The sequence below is a fragment of the Bos javanicus genome, chromosome 6 (genome assembly GCF_032452875.1).
Source record: "Bos javanicus breed banteng chromosome 6, ARS-OSU_banteng_1.0, whole genome shotgun sequence".
Lineage (NCBI taxonomy): Eukaryota > Metazoa > Chordata > Mammalia > Artiodactyla > Bovidae > Bos > Bos javanicus.
Window position 1 is genome coordinate 32737234 of NC_083873.1, and position 17422 is coordinate 32754655.

Consider the following 17422-nt stretch of genomic DNA (forward strand, 5'->3'; position numbering starts at 1 on the left):
TTCTGGTTTCATAATTGAGAATAGAACAAATAATAAATATTCCAAGATGACTTTGTGTTATTTTTCTTTCCTGTTTGAGCTGATTGCCTTTAGGAGGAAGATATCAAATAAGAATTGAATTTTGAAAGACCTAAGAAAAAATATACAAATGAAATGATTATGAAATTTTCTTTCTTAGGTTAAGTTTCAGACTGTATACTCTCTTTTCACATTATAAAATAATTTTCTACTAAACACTATGAAATTTTAAGTATAAAAATGCAGATTCTTGGAGTTAAAGATCATATAACTTTTCATAGCCTATTTTGATACTTTTGATAGAAAAAAGTTTGTTTCAAAGCTTTGTCTGTTAATAGGAAGTAGAAAATTGAGCACCTGATGAAATAACTGAAATGTTTTTATCTAATTCATTTTCTAATAATGCTTAAGATTAAAGGCATAGATAAGTAAAAGTAAAACTAAATTGTTTTTGTATTGTTGAAGGCTTAGGCATTGAGGTTACATTATTTCTTTAGTACATTGAACTGTGTCAGGAGAAAAACTTCTTGGAGAAATTTAACAGAAATGTACAATGAAATAATCATATCTTACTTTGAAAAATTCTTAAAATCTTTTACCCAGCAAAATCCATTTACTGAAGAAATGACAAGTATTTTAAATATTCCCTTCAGCAATTTGTTTTTTTCTACCTTTGATTTCTGTCTCAGTAGAGCAGGTTAATATCTTGGAGACTAATTTTCAATTAAAATATGTTTATTCATATTATTTCTCAGTTTTATAAGTTAAAAAAGAAATTCTAAGTTATTATTGGAATTCTTTGACATCTAGAATCAAAATAAGATTCAACCTTTTTCACACATGCATTATAAATACTATTTTTATACCTGAAAAGAGTAACAGCTTCTTGACTACATTAAGTTGCTTCTTGGATCATAACTCATTTACTATATACTTCAATATTACTACATTTAGTGATTGTGAAAGATTTAAGGCATATGGCAAAGATGAAAGCCATTACCAGTGGTTTTCTTATTTTGCTCTCTAATGCTGCTGCTGTTGCTAAGTCACTTCAGTCGTGTCCGACTCTGTGCGACCCCAGAGACGGCAGCCCACCAGGCTCCCCCGTCCCTGGGATTCTCCAGGCAAGAACACTGGAGTGGGTTGCCATTTCCTTCTCCAATGCATGAAAGTGAAAAGTGTAAGTGAAGTCCTCAGTCGTGTCTGACCCTCAGAGACCCCATGGATTGCAGCCTTCCAGGCTCCTCCGTCCATGGGATTTTCCAGGCAAGAGTACTGGAGTGGGGTGCCATTGCCTTATCAAAGCATAATTGTTAAAAATTTAAAACATGACTCATACAAATATAGAATGATCACATTTCAGAAAATTTTATTTAACATATAAATAAGAAAACCAGAAATATGGATGAGCTGTCCAAATTAGAATTAGAGAAGATTATACAGTACAAGGTTGAAATACATTTAATGAGACCGCTAACATCCTACAGGGCAATAAAACCATAACCTTTTGAAGGAGAAGTATTTACCAGAAAAAAAAAAAAAAGTCTATCAGACAAGGTAAACAAGTTAGCACATAACTACAAAGAGTCTGAATCCTCAAATTCATAGTAACTAGCAAGGTGAAAAAAAGCACATTCTCCTGGAAACTAAATACACTTTGTGTGATCCTGTTAAACAATATACCAGCATGATATTGAAATCATATAATGAAATGTCTTATGTCAATTTGCAAGTTATAGTTTTCTTAATACTAATTCACAAACCTAAGCCTAAAATGTGATTAAAAACAAATTCTGATTATATGTGTATGGTTTTATGTGTGTGGACTTCCCTGGTGGCTCACCAGTAAAGAATCTGCCTGCCAATGCAGGAGATGCAAATTCGATCCCTGGGTCAAGAAGATCTCCTGGAGAAGGGAATGGCAACCCACTTCAGTATTCTTGACTGACGAATCCCATAAAGGGAGGAGACTAGTGGGCTACAGTCCAGAGGGTCACAAAGAGTTGGACACGACTGAAATGACTTAGCAAGCAGGCAAGTAGTATGTGTGTGTTTAAGTTAGAGTACGAAAAAAGAGAATTTACTTAATTCTCAATATTTTAATTTGAGACAAACAGTGATTGCAGATAAATTCATTCACAGAAAATTAAGACTTGCTTAAAAATGACATAATCCTTTTAACATGCTATTACATTCAACTTGCTGATAGTTTATTAAAAATTTTTTATTTCTGTTCATCAAGAATATTGGAGTGTAGTTTTCTTTGCTTGTGATGTCTTTGATTGGCTTTAGTATTTGGATGATGATAGTCCCATAAAATGAGGTTGGAATTGTTTTATCTTATACTTTTTGGAAGGGTTTTAAAAGGATTGATATTAATTCTTCTTGAATGCTTGGTGGAAGTAACTGATGATGCCGTCTGGTCCTGGAGAGGCTTTGTTGAGAGGCTCTTGATTACTGATCCAGTCTCCTTATTTGATGATTGTCTGTTCAGGCTTTCTATTTCTTTATTCAATTTTGGTAGGTTGTATGTTTATAGGAATTGATCTAGTACTGCTAGATTTTAAATTTGTTAGTATGTCATTGTTTATAATACTTCCTTGTGTGTGCATGTGTGCTTGCTCAGTTACCTCAGTCATGTCCAACTCTTGGCAACATTATGGATTTTAGCCTGTTAGGCTCCTCTGTCCATGGGATTCTTCAGGCAAAAATACTGGAGTGGATTGCCATGCCCTCCTCCAGGGGATCCTCCCAACCCAGGGATCAAATCTGGCTCTCCCACATTGGCAGGAGAATTCTTTACCACTGAGCCACCAGGGAAGCCCAATAATATTTCCTATGATTGTTTTAAAAAATTTCTGAGGCATCCCTTGTAATGTTTGCTCTTTCATTTCTGTTTTGAGTCCTTTTTTTTTTTTTCTTAGTCTAAGGCTTTATCAACTTTATCTTTCTAAAAAACACTCTAAGATTATTGATTTTTTCAATTATTTTTCCATTTGATTTACTTCTACTCTAATTTTTACTGTTTTCTTCTTTCAGCTAATTTTGGGTTTAGTTTGTTCTTTTTCTAGTTTCATGAGGTTTAAGGTTAGGTTGCTTACTTGAGATCTTTTTTTATTTTTTTTTTTTTATTCTTCCAATTTTATTTTATTTTTAAACTTTACATAATTGTATTAGTTTTGCCAAATAATGCAGGCATTTATTAATGCCTCTAGAAATTCTTTAATTACACTTAAGTTTTCCATCCATGCTCAGCTGGTAAAGAATCTGCCCGCAATGCTGGAGACCTGGGTTTGATCCCTGGGTTGGGAAGATCCCCCCGGAGAAGGGAAAGGCTACCCACTCCAGTATTCTGGCCTGGAGAATTCCATGGACTGTATAGTCCATGGGGTCACAAAGAGTCGGACACGACTGAGTGACTTTCACTTCACTTCACTTTGCATCAATGCACTGGTTTCTGAGTAAGTTTCCATTCCTGTCTCTGCAGTAAGTGGAGCCTCCCTCTATTTGCTGGTTTCTCCAATGTTGGGGGCAGTGGTTTATACTCCATGTCCTCTCCTCATTTATGGATCCAAGAAGTGATTTTCATTTTTCAGTCTGTTTAGGTTTTACTTGTTGGAGTTGGGTGGTGACTTCCTTACTTGAGGATCTGGAAACCAGCATCTGTCCTATTTTTTTTGTTAACGATGACTTTAATGGATGGGAGATAAGATGTAGGATGAGAGTTATTTGAAAAGTTATTCCCCAATCAAAAGAAATTTTAAAGGAAAATACTGTTTTTCTCTTTTGACATGGCTGTATATATCCTCATGCCTTGAACAGTAATCCTTCGGCCATGGGCAGAAAACCTTAGGATAAAAGCTTGTTGCTCAGGATGACAGATTAGAAAGATGTAAGAATCTGAGTTATTGATGAAGTTCCTAACTTTTTATTATGAAATATTGTCTCTTGTCTATGTTAAGTTAGTTTTTGTTACTTGAAAGTAAAAATATTCAAGTTAATGTCACAAATTAAAAAATACATATAATGTGAAATAGGCTATAGAAAAAAATGATCAATTATTATTTCAGTTCAGTTCAGTTGCTCAGTTGTGTCCGACTCTGCAACCCCATGAATTGCAGCACGCCAGGCCTCCCTGTTCATCACCAACTCCCGGAGTTCACTCAAACTCACGTCCATCGAGTCGGTGATGCCATCCAGACATCTCATCCTCTGTCGTCCCCTTCTCCTCCTGCCCCCAATCCCTCTCAGCATCTGAGTCTTTTACAATGAGTCAACTCTTCGCATGAGGTGGCCAAAGTACTGGAGTTTCAGCTTTAGCATCAGTCCTTCCAGAGAAATCCCAGGGATGATCTCCTTCAGAATGGACAGGTTGGATCTCCTTGCAGTTCAAGGGACTCTCAAGAGTCTTCTCCAACACCACAGTTCAAAAGCATCAATTGTTAGGTGCTCAGCTTTCTTCACAGTCCAACTCTCACATCCATACATGACCACTGGAAAAACCATAGCCTTGACTAGACGGTTACCTTTGTTGGCAAAGTAATGTCTCTGCTTTTGAATATGCTATCTAGGTTGGTCATAACTTTCCTTCCAAGGAGTAAGCGTCTTTTAATTTCTTGCTGCAGTCACCATCTGTAGTGATTTTCGAGCCCAAAAAAATAAAGTTTGGCACTGTTTCCACTGCTTCCCCATCTATTTCCCATGAAGTGATGGGACCAGATGCCATGATCTTCGTTTTCTGAATGTTGAGCTTTAAGCCAACTTTCTTACTCTCCTCTTTCACTTTCATCAAGAGGCTTTTTAGTTCCTCTTCACTTTCTGCCATAAGGGTGGTGTCATCTGCATATCTGAGGTTATTGATATTTCTCCCAGTAATCTTGATTCCAGCTTGTGCTTCTTCCAGCCCAGCATTTCTCATGATGTACTCTACATATAAGTTAAATAAACAGGGTGACAGTATACAGCCTTGAAGTACTCCTTTTCATATCTGTAACCAGTCTGTTGTTCCATGTCCAGTTCTAACTGTTGCTTCCTGACCTGCATATGGGTTTCTCAAGAGGTAGGTCAGGTGGTCTGGTATTCCCATCTCTTTCAGAATTTTCCGCAGTTTATTGTGATCTACACAGTCAAAGGCTTTGGCAATTATTATTTAATAGATAATAAAAAGCAATAATAGATAATAAAAGATAATAAATATAGCATAAAAATTAGAAATAGAGCATATTATGACTTTTATTAATACATATAACCATATAACACACACAGGTAGACATAACATAAAATTTTTGCCTCTACTTCATTTTTTCCCAAAATTAATGTAGTTATTTGGCCAGGTCTACTTAGTAAAAGAAGTGCAGATGGAAGAGCCACTCTTTGAAGTTATTATCAATTAATCCGGATAAACATGTAAACAAAATCATGTAAACAAATCTCACTAATTATTTAATTAAGTGATGGCAGATTCTTATTCTTTAATGATTCAAATAATTATTCAATGTTTTACTTACTTTTATTGCATTTTCCCCTCTAAGCATTTGGGAAACTTCAGATCTTGGCCTGTGTTTGAGTCCTTTATTTCTCTTTGGTAAGTGGAGACTTGACCTTAACCTCTGTTTCTAAATACAGTATTATTTTTCCCTTTCCATGACTACTGACTATGATTTTACTTACTGGCAGTAAATACAAGAAGGAGAAAAAGGAGGGCCAAAAATGAAACTGAACAAGTTCTAGAGCAATGGCTGTAAGTACCAGAGTTGGCTTGTAGTAAGTATGGTTGCTGTGGTTTCTGAATGCTTACTCAGTGTTCTCTTATCCAAATAAGAATTCACTCATGCTCTGCTTTTAAAATGTGATACAGTTGAAACATTTTGTTCTAGAGCAAGAGAAATCTTTCTCCTCCCTATACAGTAAATACAATTATAGCCTTTGTTGTTGGTTAACAATAGGTTATCCTCTTCCTCCTCCTCAAATAAACAATTTAAAGTATCTTCAACTTCAGTGGAATTTGTACCAAATGAATAATATACAGTCTTAAGTATCTACTTTATTATTTTGATTACCAAGTCTATACCAAGATTATAACTTTGAGTTATATTTTTCTCCTAAACAGCCTATCTCATTATATAAAGTATATTCTAATTTATATTTAGTAGAAAGTAGCTGCCTGAATGTTATTTTGATTGTTGTATATTGTAAGGTAATATTATATTAGTATAGACTTACTATTTAAGCTCCAATGGGGCTAGATTGGGTGGTTTGTTATTTATAGCCGCTTAATTTCTGGAAGAGGAAAGACATGAAGAGAGGTGATGTTGGAATACATTTATCTGTATGCATCTTCTTGTTAGCTATGGTGAAATATTAGAGCAAAGGATCAATGCAATTATTTAAATGTATCATCATGAATCATTCAGAATATAGCAGCATACAGCAGGCTAAGCATCAAGTGAGGAGTTATTCTTATTTGGGAATGATTCATTTTAACAAGAAGGTAAATGGAAGCCACTCCAGGGAACAGTAGGGTCACCTGTTCAACTTTAAAGAATCTAATATTCTCTCAGGAGGAGACCTGCAGACATAGAGCTCTAACATGAGAACTTCATAAGACCAATATAAACATATTTCATGGCTCCAATTTCTTTTGCTAATTTGATATTTAATAGTTAATCATTTTACTATCTTTTAGATTTCTCAAAAATGTGTCTCATGTGATTTTTAATTAACAATGTTAATTGTGTCAATAAGATATAAAGTACGCGTGAAAACTTAACTTCAATTAAAAAAATCACATTTTAGTTAAAAAAATAATATGTAACACTTGGTCAATGAATCTCTAAGTGGAAATTCTCATGGGTGCAAAGGTTATAATGCTGAGCTGTATTTATTTCGATATTGTGGTGGAAACATTAATAAAATGTTCACAAGGAAGACAGAAAATTCAGTGAATGAGAAGAGGCGAAGTTTCTAAATAGAGACAAGCACTACTATTTACACCCATAATAACGAATCTGTCTGCAATGCAGAGACCCAGGTTCAATCCCAGGGTTGGAATGATCCCCTGGTGAAGAGAATGGCTACCCACCCCAGTATTCCTGTCTGGAGAATTCCATGGACAGAGTAAAAAGTTATTTTATGTTAAGGGTTGGACACATGGAATGATTAATTATCTATCTTAGGTCAGATAGAGTGGGGTTGGGCCATCAACTCTGAAATGTTTTATTCTTTAAGATGATTTACAACATAATTTTATAGGGAAGTGTCACATCTTATAAAGACTTCCTCCTTATACATCAGTGAATTTTCCATTGCTCTTGTACTGCTGCTGTTGCTGCTGCTAAGTCGCTTCAGTCGTGTCTGACTCTGTGCGACCCCATAGACGGCAGCCCACCAGGCTCCCCCATCCCTGGGATTCTCCAGGCAAGAACATTGGAGTGAGTTGCCATTTCCTTCTCCAATGTATGAAAGTGAAAAGTGAAAGTGAAGTCGCTCAGTCGTGTCCGACTCTTAGCAACCCCATGGACTGTAGCCCACCAGGCTCCTCTGTCCATGGGATCGTCCAGGCAAGAGTACTGGAGTGGGGTTGCTGAAATTCTAGTCCAAATAAATTTTCCTGTTAAGTGTGATTTACATTTGGAAAAAATCAATGATTTGAATCAGTGTACAAGATATTTTATGTAGAAGATTACATTGTATAAGATACTTAACTTACACTATAAAATTACAATACATGTAAGTGAGTGAAAGTCATTCAGTCATGTCTGATTCTTTGCAATCCCATGGACTATACAGTCCATGAAATTCTCCTGATCAGAATACTGGAGTGAGTAAGCCTTTCCCTTCTCCAGGGGATCTTCCCAACCCAGGAATGGAACCCAAGTCTGCTGCATCCAGGCAGATTCTTTACCAGCTGAGCCATAAGGGAAGCCCAAGAATACTGGAGTGGGTAGCCTATCCCTTCTCCAGGGGATCTTCCTGACCCAGGAATCGAACTGGGGTCTCCTGCATTGCAGATGGATTCTTTACCATCTGAGCTATCAGGGAAGCTCATATACATAAAGCATAGTATTTACCTGTGCTAAGTTGCTTCAATCATGTTGGACTTTTTGCGACCCTGTGGACTCTAGCCCACTAGGCTCCTCTGTCCATGGGATTCTCTAGGCAAGAACACTGGAATGGGTTGCAATGCCCTTCTCCAGGGGATCTTCCAAACCCAGGGGTTGAACCCATGTTTCTTATGTCTCCTGCATTGGCAGGCAGATTCTTTACCACTAGTGTCACCTGGGATGCTATTGTTCAACTCGATGGGTACAAGAAAAATCATCCTCATGAAATAAAATACACAAGTAAAAGCAGGGCCATGGAATCAAGGCCTTACCTTCTTGTGGTACCACAAGATTTTTCCTTTAATCGTCATGTATTTTTTCTTTAACTGTTTTATATATTATTTTTTGATATGAAATTCCTATTTTATATCTTTCTTGAGAGTGGGATTTATTCCATCTTCTCTGGTCATTGTGTGGAAGAACAGCCACAGAACAATTTATGGGAATCCATTCACTATAACTGGAGAAGGCAATGGCACCCCACTCCAGTGTTCCTGCCTGGAGAATCCCAGGGACGGGGGAGCCTGATGGGCTGCCGTCTATAGGGTTGCACAGAGTCGGACACGACTGAAGTGACTTAGCAGCATTCACTGTAACAGAGACACATTTGTAGAGGAGTGGTGAAATGGTGAAACATGTCCAATCATTGATTGAAGGTTAAGAAACTGCTCTGTTACTCTCTGCGGATGTTTCATTATATACGTGCATGTATGCATAAAGGTATGCAAATGTGTATGGTTCTTTGCAACAATAGCGGAATTAGGAGAATCATACTAGATGACTGGACATAGGTGATCATACAGGCAGAGAGAGGTGATTGAAGTGAACTTTAGTAATATTTAACAGTAGCTTAAATAACTTCAGCAACAATATTGGGGCATCCACTACAAATTTTTCATACTTTTTTTTTTTTTGCTTACTAACTTTCTGGACCATTGACTTAACCTTTTTATAATTCATTTATAAATAATTAATTAATATGGGTATAAAACTACCTTTCATATAGTGCTTTTGGTTGCTTTTATATATAAATAATTCCTTGTAGTGTTAGGATTTGTTCTGCAATTGGATCAGTATGTAGTGTTTGATAAACAGAGATGGAAAAATGATAATTGAGTTAGAAATTGAGTAATGCAAAGGCAAAGAGAAAGAAAATACAAGTTGGTTGTAGTATAGAGCTTATAAAGGAATATAAATATAAAAATGAGCTTTGGGGCAGATTGTGAAGTGCTTCATAAAAATTAGAGTCTCTGCAAGTGTCTAACTGGTTGCTAGCCTTGTTAAGACAGAGTGACTGATTTACCTGGAAGCAATATGCCTGGTGACAATATATAGCCTTGATGTACTCCTTTTCCTATTTGGAACCAGTCTGTGTTCCATGTCCAGTTCTAACTGTTGCTTCCTGACCTGCATACAGATTTCTCAAGAGGCAGGTCAGATGGTCTGGTATTCCCATCTCTTTCAGAATTTTCCACAATTTATTGTGATCCACACAGTCAAAGGCTTTGGCATTGGCAATAAAGCAGAAAGAGATGTTTTTCTGGAACTCTCTTGCTTTTTCGATGATCCATCAGATGTTGGCAATTTGATCTCTGGTTCCTCTGCCTTTCTAAAACCAGCTTGAACATCTGGAAGTTCACGGTTCATGTATTGCTGAAGCCTGGCTAGGAGAATTTTGAGCATTCCTTTACTAGCGTATGAGATGAGTGCAATTGTGCAGTAGTCTGAGCATTCTTTGGCACTGGAATGAAAACTGACCTTTTCCAGTCCTGTGGCCACTGCTGAGTTTTCCATATTTGCTGGCATATTGAGTGCAGTACTTTCACAGAATCATCTTTCCGGATTTGAAATAGCTCAACTGGAATTCCATCACCTCCACTAGCTTTGTTCCTAGTGATGCTTTCTAAGGCCCACTTGACTTCACATTCCAGGATGTCTGGCTCTATGTGAGTGACCACACCATCGTGATTATCTTGGTCTTGAAGATCTTTTTTGTACAGTTCTTCTGTGTATTCTTGCCACCTCTTCTTAATATCTTCTGCTTCTGTTAGGTCCATGCCATTTCTGTCCTTTATGGAGCTCATCTTTGCATGAAATGTTCCCTTAGTATCTCTAATTTTCTTGAAGAGATCTCTAGTCTTTCCCATTCTGTTGTTTTCCTCTATTTCTTTGCATTGATCACTGAGGAAGGCTTTCTTATCTCTCCTTGCTATTCTTTGGAACTCTGCATTCAGATGCTTATATCTTTCCTTTTCTCCTTTGCTTTTCACTTCTCTTCTTTTCACACCTATTTGTAAGGCCTCCTCAGACAGCCTTTTTGTTTTTTTGCATTTCTTTTCCATGGGAATGGTCTTGATCCCTGTCTCCTGTACAATGCCACGAACCTCATTCCATAGTTCATCAGGCACTGAGAAAGGCTGGGCTGGAAGAAGCACAAGCTGGAATCAAGATTGCCAGGAGAAATATCAATAACCTCAGATATGCAGATGACACCACCCTTATGGCAGAAAGTGAAGAGGAACTCAAAAGCCTCTTGATGAAAGTGAAAGTGGAGAGTGAAAAAGTTGGCTTAAAGCTCCACATTCAGAAAACTAAGATCATGGCATCTGGTCCCATCACTTCATGGGAAATAGATGGGGAAATAGTGGAAACAGTGTCAGACTTTATTTTGGGGGGCTCCAAAAATCACTGCAGATGGTGACTGCAGCCATGAAATTAAAAGACGCTTACTCCTTGGAAGACAAGTTATGACCAACCTAGATAGCATATTGAAAAACAGAGACATCACTTTGCCAACAAAGGTCCGTCTAGTCAAGGCTATGGTTTTTCCTGTGGTCATGTATGGATGTGAGAGTTGGACCGTGAAGAAAGCTGAGTGCTGAAGAATTGATGCTTTTGAACTGTGGTGTTGGAGAAGACTCTTGAGAGTCCCTTGGACTGCAAGGAGATCCAACCAGTCCATTCTGAAGGAGATCAGCCCTGGGATTTCTTTGGAAGGAATGATGCTAAAGCTGAAACTCCAGTCCTTTGGCCACCTCATGCGAAGAGTTGACTCATTGGAAAAGACTCTGATGCTGGGAGGGACTGGCGGCAAGAGGAGAAGGGGACAACAGAGGATGAGATGGCTGGATGGCATCACCGACTCGATGGACGTGAGTTTGAGTGAACCCCAGGATTTGGTGATGGACAGGGAGGCCTGGCATACTGCGATTCATGGGGTTGCAAAGAGTCGGACACGACTGAGCGACTGAACTGAACAGAATATGCCTGGTATAAAGGAGGAGAAAATTCTGAAGGTGGAAGAAGTCCAAATAAAAAGCTGCTGCATCAGTGCATATAGTACTGAACTGCATGTTTTTGCTCTTGGTGTCTTTTGGACAGAGCATAGTCATTCAAGATCTCAGTTTCTTCATCTATAAAATAAAGCATTTAGAAAAGATGAATCTTAATTCCTTATGATTTCTAAAATATTGAGGATATGACTTCTACAAGATATGGAATTGAATTTGAGTAGTGGCCAAAGAGAGTATAAGCTGAGAATGCAAAACCAACAAACAAAAACAAAAGCAAGCAAGTTAATAAACAACACCTACCACCCCCCAAAACCCACATTGCAACGAAAGATGAATACTTACTTGGTATATGTTTTTGTCATTATACAAGATATTTCACAAAAAGGAAATAGCTATAAATTATTATAATTACTAGGTATATTTCTGATGTTCATCTTTTTTTTTCACTTTTCTTCTTTTAAATATCACTTTTCTTCTCTAACATTTGTTCTAAACTAAAATCCAATTTTGGAAAAATCAAAAAGTTTGCCTTTGGGCTGTGACTAGTAATACAGGAGAATTTTTCAGAAATTTATGAGAGAGTAAGAGAGGGCAAAAAGGAAAGAAAAAAAAAACACAACTTACATCCTTACCTAGTAACCTTGGGGATTTCAAACAATATAAAATAACACTATAAGGGAAAAGCACAAGCAGCACAAAAGTTATAGAATATTATCTTTGAGGAAGGATGATTCATAATCTTACTACAGTTTCTTTTTTCAAATGATTCTTTTTTTCTTATTCCAAATAGCATAACATAAAGATGTATACATACTTTTGTATAATTGCTTACATATAAATTCAGCCAAGGATAACATATACCCTTTATATGTAAGTGTAGTATTTCTTATACCTAAAATATTTCCTGTAAGGAATATGAGATCAAAACTAGAATTTATTTTCTGGAATAACACATGCAAAGACTGCATGATGTGTGGAATGCATAAGTGAATAAAGGATGAATATCAGCTTAAACATAGAACAATGCTATCCTCCACTTGCGCTTAGAGAGGTAAATATAAAGGGAGGTGCCTGGGTAGAAGAATGGTAGCTTCTTTTGCCATTACCAGTACTTGTGAGGAGAAGCCATGGTTTATGGAATTGCCCTTTCCAGACTCTATCCTTAGAAACAAATAGTTTCTTAATATGCAGTGTTGCCTCATTTCTCTGCTTCTAACTTACAACAGGCTAGACCTTAAAAAAATAACCATGGCTGATTAAAACTCTTCTGGTGCACAGCTCTATACCTCTGACTTTTTATCTAATTTTGAGAAAGTATTGTGTTTCTTATTTTTTTCTGTTTCCTTCTCTCTCCTTAATGAGTTCACTCTGGTAATACTGACCTTAAATATGTCTTTTCGTTCTATAGATGGGCTGTTTTCTAAAATTATGAAATTCAGTGTTATTATTATTATTTTTTTTTCACAAGTAGATTCTTACTCAGTTCCTGCTATTTGCCAACCATTGTCTAGATGTTAGAAACACAGAGGGGAAAAAAGAGGTCTCTGCTCTCAGCAGGTCTAATAGTCTTTCTAAAGGGTGACATTGAATCCAAGGAGGAATTTTCTGAATAAAAGTACAAAATCAAATACCAAATTAGCTGATACAGTGATATTATTTTAAAAATGAGTTAAAGCAAACTAGAAAAAAAAATACTTTAAACCAAAGTGTCTCTGGTTAATGACAGAAACAAAGTGTTTAACTGCTATGTAGCTGATGCCAAAAATGTGTTTATATATAGAAAATAAAAAATAGAAAAAAGTATAAAATGATGTAATTTAGAAAGGTGTAAGAGGAATAAAATTCATAGGTAAAACTCTTTCCTTTTCTCCTTCTTTGCCCTTTATTCCTTGTGTCCCTCCTTTTTTTTTTCACTTTTACTACCCTGACCTTCTTTTTGTCCTCCTTTATTTCTCACTACTTACTTCTTTCAAAAAGTGTTTGAAAAGATTCCACAAACCTGTAGATTTCTATAGAGTTAAATAAGTGAAGCTATTTTAATTCTTACTACATTTTAATTATTAATATATTGGATAGTCATTCTTAAATTCAACCATGTAGCCTTGCATAATGCTATCTCCTGGTGAGAGGCAAAGAATTGTTATTAATTAGCCTCTCATCCTTACAGGATGCATTACAAATATACTGTCATATTTTGTATGGCTAAATCTTTTATCATTCCTCAATCAGGACCAATGACAGTTTGTCAAAACATCTTCCTCTTAGCCCAACCTACCTTTAAATTTGGAATTATGAGTAGATGCAATCATGTATTTTGAATAAGAGAATGGAATTATGACCTCTGCTAAGAATGAGGATAAAAGTGGTGTAAAAGTATTTTTTAAAATGTTGATGACCTTAAATGGCTGAGGTGATTTTTTTCATTTTTCATTACTGTCCTTCCAAGGATAATTTTCTTTCCTTTCCACTCCTACTTTACTAAGGAATAATCAATAAATATAATTGTATATATTTAAAGTATACCATGTGATGATTTGATATATATACATTGTGGAATAATTAGAAAGATCAAGATAATTAGCACATCCATCACCTCACATAGTTAACTCTTTTTTTGGCAAGTATAGTAAGAATGTTTAAGATGTACATTTGGCGACCTTCAAGTGTGCAGTACTGCATTATTAACAATAGTCACTATCCTTACAAGTTATTCTTCCTATAATTGAAAGGTTGTAGCCTTTGATCTACACCTGCCTATTTCTTCCTCCCACTATCCCCTGTCTATTCCATTCTGTTTCTGTGAAATCAACTTTTATTTTTTTAAGATTCTACATATAAATGTTACCATACAATATCTGTGTTTCTCTGTCTGGCTTATTCCACTTAGCCATAATGCCTTGAAGTTTTATCCATATTGCTAGAAATGCACAGATTTTCTTATTTTGTGTGACTGAATAATATTCCCTTGTATTTATGTCTATATATCACATACTTTTTCAATTCATCCATCAAAGAACTTTTAAGTTGTTCCCATATCTTGGCTATTTTGAATAATGTTACAGTGAAAATAGTTGTGAAGATATCTCTTTGAGATATGTGATATGGTCTATAAATCAGGAGAAAATACATAGATATATTTCTGCAGAGTAGAAGGAAAAATATTAAAAAATTCAGGTAGGTGTGTATTTATGCAATGATACACTAAAAACATAATAGTAATATAAACCTAAAGAATGTAGAAGAAGGAAATAAAAATAAAAGCAGAAATCAATAGAAAATGAATGGGAAACTGAGAAAATCAGCTAAGCCATAAATTGGTTCTTTAAGAAGATGCATTAAATTTACAGACCACCTTTAGCAAGACTGGAGGGTGTGTGTTTGAGAGTGGTGGTACAGGGAAGTAACATAGTACCAGTATCAGGAATGAAGTAGAGAAAGTCTCTACTGATTGTACATACAATAAAAAAAGTATTTCTAGGATACTATAAAATGATGAAAATATATTTGAAATTTAAGTGAATAAATTCACAGAAAAGAACAATGTATCAAAATTACATGAAAAGATATAAATTTTCTATAGCTCCTTATCTGTTAAAGAAATCAAATATGGAATTAAATCTTCCCACAACAAATATTTTAGGTCAAATGACTTCAGTATAGAAGTGTTATATATCTCTAAGGAAGGATTACATATTGTAATATATATGATATTATACATATGTAATTGTTTATATATATATAGACATATTTTTACTGTATATGTGTATTACAATACATATATGTCTATGTATACATATATGTATATAAAGGCTATGGTTTTTCCAGTGGTCATATATGGATATGAGAGTCAGACTGTGAAGAAAGCTGAGTGCCAAAGAATTGATTCTTTTGAACTGTATGTTGGAGAAGACTCTTGAGAGTCCCTTGGACTACAAGGAGATCCAACCAGTCCATTTTAAAGGAGATCAGCCCTTGGATTTCTTTGGAAGGAATGATGCTAAAGCTGAAACTCCAGTACTTTGGCCACCTGATATGAAGAGTTGTCTCATTGGAAAAGACCCTGATGCTGGGAGGGATTGGGGCAGGAGGAGAAGGGGATGATAGATGATGAGATGGCTGGATGGCATCACCGACTCAATGGACATGAGTTTGGGTGAACTCTGGGAGTTGGTGATGGACAAGGGAGGCCTGGTGTGCTGCAATTCATGGGATCGCAAAGAGTCAGACACAACTGAGCGACTGAACTGAACTGAACTGACTGATATAAAGGCTAATAGAGTTCTGCCAAGAGAACGCACTGGTCATAGCAAACACCCTCTTCCAACAACACAAGATAAGACTCTGCACATGGACATCACCAGATGGTCGACACCAAAATCCGATTGATTATATTCTTTGCAGCCAAAAATGGAAAAGCTCTATACAGTCAGCAAAAACAAGACCAGGAGCTGACTGTGGCTCAGATCATGAACTCCTTATTGCCAAATTCAGACTGAAATTGAAGAAAGTGGAGAAAACCACTAGACTATTCAGGTATGACCTAAATCAAATCCCTTATGATTATACAGTGGAAGTGAGATATAGATTTAAGGGACTAGATCTGATAGACAGAGTGCTTGATGAACTATGGACGGAGGTTTGTGACATTGTACAGGAGACAGGGATCAAGACCATCCCCATGGAATAGAAGTGCAAAAAAGCAAAATGGCTATCTGGGGAGGCCTTACAAATAGCTGTGAAAATAAGGGAAGCAAAAAGCAGAGGAGAAAAGGAAAGCTATACCCATTTGAATGAAGAGTTCCAAAGAATAGCAAGGAGAGATAAGAAAGCCTTCCTTAGCGATCAATGCAAAGAAACAGAGGGAAACAATAGAATGGGAAAGACTAGAGATCTCTTCAAGAAAATTAGAGATACCAAGGGAACATTTCATTCAAAGATGGGCTTAATAAAGGACAGAAATGGTAGGGACCTAACAGAAGCAGAAGACATTAAGAAGAAGTGGCAAGAATACACAGAAGAACTGTATAAAAAAGATCTTCATGACCCAGATAATCATGATGGTGTGATGACTCACCTAGAGCCAGACATCCTGGAATGTGAAGCCAAGTGCGGCCTTAGCAAGCATCACTATGAACAAAGCTAGTGGAGGTGATAGAATCCCAGTTGAGCTATTTCAAATCCTGAAAGAAGATGCCATGAAAATGCTGCACTCAATATGCCAGCAAATTTGGAAAAGTCAGCAGTGGCCACAGGACTGGAAAAGGTCAGTTTTCATCCCAATCCCAAATAAAGGCAGTGCCAAAGAATGCTCAAACTCTCGCACAATTGCACTCATCTCACATGCTAGTAAAGTAATGCTCAAAATTCTCCAATCCAGGCTTCAGCAATATGTGAACCGTGAACTTCCTGATGTTCAAGCTGGTTTTAGAAAAGGCAGAGGAACCAGAGATCAAATTGCCAACATCCGCTGGATCATCAAAAAAGCAAAAGAGTTCCCGAAAAACATCTATTTCTGCTTTATTGCCAATGCCAGAGCCTTTGACTGTGTGGATCACAACAAACTGTGGAGAATTCTGAAAGAGATGGGAATACCAGACCATCTGACCTGCCTCTTGAGAAATCTGTATGCAGGTCTGGAAGCAACAGTTAGAACAGGACATGGAAGAACAGAGTGGTTCCAAATAGGAAAAGGAGTTCGTCAAGGCTGTATATTGTCACCCTGCTTATTTAACTTATATGCAGAGTACATCGTGAGAAATGCTGGGCTGGAGGAAGCACAGGCTGGAATCAAGATTACTGGGAGAATTATCAATAACCTCAGATATACAGATGACATCACCCTTATGGCAGAAAGTGAAGAGGAACTGAAAAGCCTCTTCATGAAAGTGAAAGAGGAAAGTGAAAAAGTTGGCTTAAAACTCGACATTCAGAAAATGAAGATCATGGCATCTGGTCCCATCACTTCATGGCAAATAGATGGGGAAATAGTGGAAACAGTGGCTGATTTTA